The sequence below is a fragment of the Mytilus californianus genome, unplaced genomic scaffold, assembly GCF_021869535.1.
Source record: "Mytilus californianus isolate M0D057914Y unplaced genomic scaffold, xbMytCali1.0.p SCAF_9, whole genome shotgun sequence".
NCBI lineage: Eukaryota > Metazoa > Mollusca > Bivalvia > Mytilida > Mytilidae > Mytilus > Mytilus californianus.
This window is the reverse complement of record NW_026262745.1, coordinates 94,345,485-94,351,471: the sequence shown is the minus strand read 5'-3', so window position 1 is coordinate 94,351,471 and position 5,987 is coordinate 94,345,485. Positions and strand designations below refer to the sequence as shown.

General features: G+C 32.1%; 1 long non-coding RNA gene across 1 annotated transcript; it reads right to left on the bottom strand.

The window, feature by feature from the left end:
* Positions 1-1,438: 1,438 nt before the first annotated feature.
* LOC127715323 (uncharacterized) lies at positions 1,439-5,532 on the bottom strand. Its single transcript, XR_007988294.1, has 3 exons — positions 5,521-5,532; positions 2,681-2,698; positions 1,439-1,661 (listed from the first exon to the last, which is right to left on the bottom strand). It is a non-coding gene; the product is annotated as an uncharacterized LOC127715323 (long non-coding RNA).
* Positions 5,533-5,987: the final 455 nt, after the last annotated feature.

The window sequence follows — 5,987 nt, the reverse complement described above, 5'->3', positions numbered from 1 at the left end:
CCACAATACTTTTCAACATAAAAATGTTAGCATACGCTATAAATTTATTACTTTTTAGTATCATACAATATATTTTGTTAATAGTGAACAGAAAGGTAAAACATGCTTCACAGAGGAACAAGTGATCAGTATGCTGGAGTTTCTTATTGACAACATATTTGTTGAATTCGGAGGTAGACTTTTCAACAAATTGTCGGCATTCCTATGAGAACGAACTACGTGCCTCTCCTAGCCGACCTCTTCTTATTTTCATATGAATCAGAGTTCCTTCAGACACTTGTTAAAACAAGAAGATCAAAGAAGCTAGGTCATTTAATTTCACATTCAGATATATTGATGATCTTCTTTCCATTAACAATCCAAACTTTTCTGATTGGGTTCTATTAATATTTCCCCCAGAACTAGAAATTAAAGAAACAATAGACACGGCTTCCTCCGCCTCATTTTTAGAATTATACCTCGAATTTGACATACACGGTCATCTCAGTACCAGAATCTATGACAAACGAGACGATTTTAATTTTAAAATTATCAATTTCCCCCAACTTAGTAGCAATATGCCAACTTCACCTGCATATGGGATATAAATTTCCCAACTTATTCGGTATTCAAGAGCTTGCAGCTGCTACTCAGACTTTGTAAAACGTCACCAGTGTCTGAGTAGAAAGTTGATGAACTAGGGGTATGTCAAAGAACGTCTCGTCCTTTTTCTAAAAAAGTTCATCGGAAGGTACCAATACCTTGTTGATAAATATTCCGTATCAACTTTACAAATAATACACGATGGTCTTGAAGTATATATTCTGGGTAATGACGTTGTTTATCATCTTAATAACGTGTAACAGTATTCCTTTTTTGTCTTTATGAATATTACTTTTACTGTTTAGTCTGTCTTTGGTGATATCCATATGACGGGGCTCTGCCATTGTGTTATTGTGCTATGGTAAATTTTTGTATTTTGTTTTTCATTTTTGCTTATGTGCTTTGTTTCTTTGTTACATATTTGTTTGTTTTTATAGTGATTAGGATTATAGACAATGTTGACCGCTGTACCGGGTACCCCTAATTTTGACATTTTTACCTATTATGTCTGTTTGCTTGGTTCACACATCGTTGCCAATATAATTGAATTTAATGCAACTGTCATACAAGTGAGAGGTTTAGATAGCTATAAAACCAGGTTTAATCCACCATTTCTTACATAAGGAAATGCCTGTACCAAGTCAGGAATATGACAGTTGTTATCCATTCTTTTGATATGTTTGAGCTTTTGATTTTGCCATTTGATTACGGACTTTCCGTTTTGAATTTACTTCGGAGTTCGTTATTTTTATCATTTTTGGTTTTTCATTTGGTATCATCCGCAACCTTTTTTTACCTAACATTGATTTTTGTACAAAAGTGTACATTTTGATTGATGAAAGGAATACAATATATATCAACTTAGAGAAGAGGTTGATAAGATAGAAATGTACATTCATTTTCATATTTATGCAAAATTTCTATACCATTACTCGTGAAGTAAAACGCAAGTAAATAATAGACATTCTGTTTTAAACTACTTGTTAATCGTGTAGAGGTACAGATGAAATATTCATCATGCTTGTTCTATATTACCGGTCTATTCACACATCCCAATATATTTACATGGATTTTCTTTCCTAAAACAAATACAACACCACGTAAATTACATTAAGCAATATATATGTATGTCATATTTATCTCGAAAACAATAAAATAATTCAGACATACACTCTAGCATTGATAAAATTACTGTATCAATGAAATAAAATATTATATTGTAAAACTTGCTGAAATTCAAATGAGAATCTGTCACTTAATTATCTAATTCATATGAAAGTATACCTGTACAAATAAAAGAAAAACAGAATATTGTGGTTGGTTTTGGAAATCAACCTATAATCAACTCTTATTTGTCTTTATTTGAACAATTCATTTGCAATCACGAAAAGAAACTTATTGCAATTCATTCATTGCTATGCCAGCTTATTGGATTGTTTTTGGGTTTTTTGTTTGTTATTTATTTAAAGCTTTTAAACATTTGTAAGATGGCGTGTGAATGTTTAACTTACTCTTTTTATACTCGTATGTTATGTTATCTTCCGGAATACACAATTGGCTTCCGAAAGGTCTGGTCTCGAACATGTCTTACGAAATTTACATGGTAACTCTTAATTAAGCGTACACATTTTAACGTTAATCGTAATAGTTAACCGAACCATGAGTATATGGTGGTACAAGCATTCGTCACAGCTTGGCCGATTCCGTACCTTCATCAGGATGAGAGTAGCTGATTCACCCGAGGATTGCCGATTGGTGGTACGCGATCAGTATTGATAACTCTGTAAATTAATTAAACAGCAAATGAACAGATAGTTTCAATAGTTTTCTCTTGTTCTTGTCGTCTTTTTGTTCAATAAAAATGTACATTTGATGCGACTATCATACAAGTGTAAGGTTTGGGTAGCTATCAAACTAAGTTTTAATCTACCATTTTCTACATAAGAAAATGCCTGTACCAAGTCAGTAATACGACAGTTGCTATCCATTCGTTTGTTGTGTTTGAGCTTTTGATTTTGCGATTGACTTAGGGACTTGTTATTTCAGAATGCCAATTTATATGACAGGTACCAACCGTATAAAAAACATAAAAACTTACCCACAATTCTCGCAATACCTAGAATGTATAATTGAAATGTATTGATATTTGAATGCATGTGAAATTATTATATATGGTAAAGAATACAACATGTCCAGCTCAAGAATTATCATCCGTTCACTAGGAAACGTAATTTTATCTTGAAAAGCCATTTTAATCTATACATAAATGTAAAAAGTCTGAATCGTTTTATCTGGTAAGATATATTTTGCATATATTTCCTTTTTTGTACATTCAGTACTATTCAGACATTACGATTGCATTCAATTGAGTGCCCTTCAGTAGTGTTTCAGACAATTCAGTATTTTATCATTTTGTTCAGATTAATAACAAGTTTTGAATAGCATGACCATAGACTGAGGTCATCGTGTAGAAATGGTCTGAAGGTAACAGAGTTTACCGCAGTTGATCAGTTTGACTTTTACTGAAACATTAAACATGACTTCAACATTTATTCTTTTCTTTTCTGTTAAATACCCATTTGTGGCCTTCGGCTGTTTTCTGCTCTTTGGTCGGGTTGTTGTCTCTTTGTCTTTTTTATATGCCTTTTTGTGTTTCTTTATTACACACTTATTTGTTTTTAAAGTGATTAAGATTTTAACACAATGTTGACTGTTGACTGTTTAACCTCTATTTTGACATTTTTACTTATTATGTCTGTTTGTTTTGTTCGCACATCATTGTCAATATAATGGAAGTTTAAGCGACTCTCATACAAGCGAGAGGTTTAGCTAGCTGTAAAACAAGGTTTGATGTGTTTGAGCTTTTGATTTTGCAATTTGATTAGGGAATTTCCGTTTTGAATTTTCATTGGAGTCGGTAATTTTGTGATTTTTGTGATTTTTTTTTTTTACACATACCCCATTTCCATTCTCAATTTTAAGCAAGTAAAGATCAATTTAAGTATTTTACAATTCTTAATATGGAAGTATACACAAGCACAAAAAAATTGATCTACTATCCCAGGTTTGTGACCAGTTTATTCTGATGTGAAGCATCTTTGGTCCAGTTACGCCTTTGCCTTTATCGTTCTCATTTCTTGGGAGGACAAATTCCTTCTTCTATGCAGAATACTAATAGGATCACATGCAACTGATTCAGAAAGTTTTGCTGTACTCCAGTGTTTAAATTAAATACAATATCGGGATAGCAAGCCCAAATATCTAAAATGAGTTTTTTGATAGAGGGATGGTTGAGCGCTCACAAACATGTTTCACCCCGCCACATTTTTTTATGTACCTGTCCCAAGTCAGGAGCATAAACTTCAGTGGTTGTCGTTGGTTCATGTCTGTAATATTTGTTTCGTAAATTGTTTTGTTGTAAATATGTCCGTTAGTTTTTTTCTTATTTGAATTGTTTCATATTTTTCATGTTGGGGCTTTTATAGCCGACTATATGGTATGGGTTTTTCTCATTGTTGAAGGCCGTACGATTGCCTATGATTGCTCACATCCAGTTCATTTGAACTTGAGTGGATAGTTGTCTCATTGGCAATCATACCTCGTCTCCTTATTTTTATATTTTTTTTCTAAATTCACTGAATCGAGATAGACTATATTTTAATAACTATTAATTCAGTTATTTGTAAAACTCATAGTCTTAAACGGAGATTTTATAAATTTACCCATAAATCCAGTAATTTAATAGAACTCCTAAAATATTAAGGGATTTTACAAAATCACTCATTTTACAAATTCACTATAACATATACTAGTCAACAAAAGTAGTGATACACAAGTTTGAACTCCAATTTATCATAGAATAAAATAAATAAGAAAAACTGTTAAAGTATCCAATGAAAAACATTCATTTGCAAAGCAAATGCATACGATTAAAAGAATCTGACCAATTTGGAAATTGAGAAAATATCGTGTAATGGAACACAGGGGTCAACATTATTTTTTGTGGAAATGATGACAAAATTCGGCCCTTAATTTCGAAGATGAGAATTTGTAATAACATAAGCAACACGACGGGTGCCACATGTGGAGCAGGATCTGCTCAATCTTCCGGAGCACCTGAGATCACCCCCAATTTTTGGTGGGGTTCGTGTTGCTTAGTCTTTTGTTTTCTATGTTGTGTCATCTGTACTTTTATTTGTCTGTTTGTCTTTTTATTTTTGGCCATGGCGTTGTCAGTTTGTTTTCGATCTATGAGTTTGACTGTCCCTCTAGTATCTTTCGTCCCTCTTTTAAGTATTCAAATATCTGCAAATACATTCTTAATTTTCAGCAGCAATGTTTAAGTTTAAGGTTTTTTAAGTTCTTATATCAATTTTCGGGTGAAAATACGTTTTTTGAAATAACAAATATTGCAGTATTTGCCTTATATTAATGGTTTTGATAAGAACATAACACTAAGACCATTTGGGCAATTATTTACCTTGGTACAGTGTATCCAATTTCATTATATATGGAAAATGCATTACCTTGTATCGTTACTTTTGTTGACTAGTATATATACACCATCACAAAATATCTGAATATTATATTTTACTTTTAAAAGAATGGTGGGATACTTAAGAAAGATGTTAAGTCAAAATGTTGACGCCCTGGCTATATATCGTTTTTTTCAGGCTTTTTGTTTTTTAGTTTAGGTATCCAGTGAAAAGACAGGAGATGTTCAAACGTCCTTAATTTGTGATTATAAAAGGAGAGAAGCAAGCGTGTTGGTATTTTTAAGACTTAAATCTTTGATTGCTTTATACTGTTAAATGTTAGCCGAGTATGGTTTTCAGTAAAGACGTGATTCAAAACAAGAAGCTTGCCGTTGAAAACAATTTCCTAAACATGTTTTTCCTGTATCACAGAACGTATTTGCATAAGAGAAACAATACTTACTGAATGTTTGTGCTGTAAAAGACAAACACAATAAAGTTTAGTGTAAAATGAGTTATCCATTTTTTTAGAGTCATATACAGGTAACCCACTCAAAATTGTTTTTCTAGTTCTTAAAAAGTAAAGAATCACTCTCAGCAATTTTTTAAGAAGACTCAATCAAACATTTATAGATTGGGTATATTTACTTTTTTTCCAAGATAATCATTTAACTGTTGTATGTAAGAAGAGGAGAATGAGACCAGCTTTCCTTAACTTTGTTTCAACGGAAATAGTGAAGCTATATACAGAGGCATGTTAACATTTTCGCCGTATCAATAATGCTACATAATTTTATATAGGTTGTTGAATGAATCATTGAACAAACTTTAAGGTGGTTTATAACACTACAGGGAGATAACTCTGTAAAAACCAGCTGAACGGTTTAATCACGTTCTATTGTTAATGAAATATTAAGACTGTCAATGATC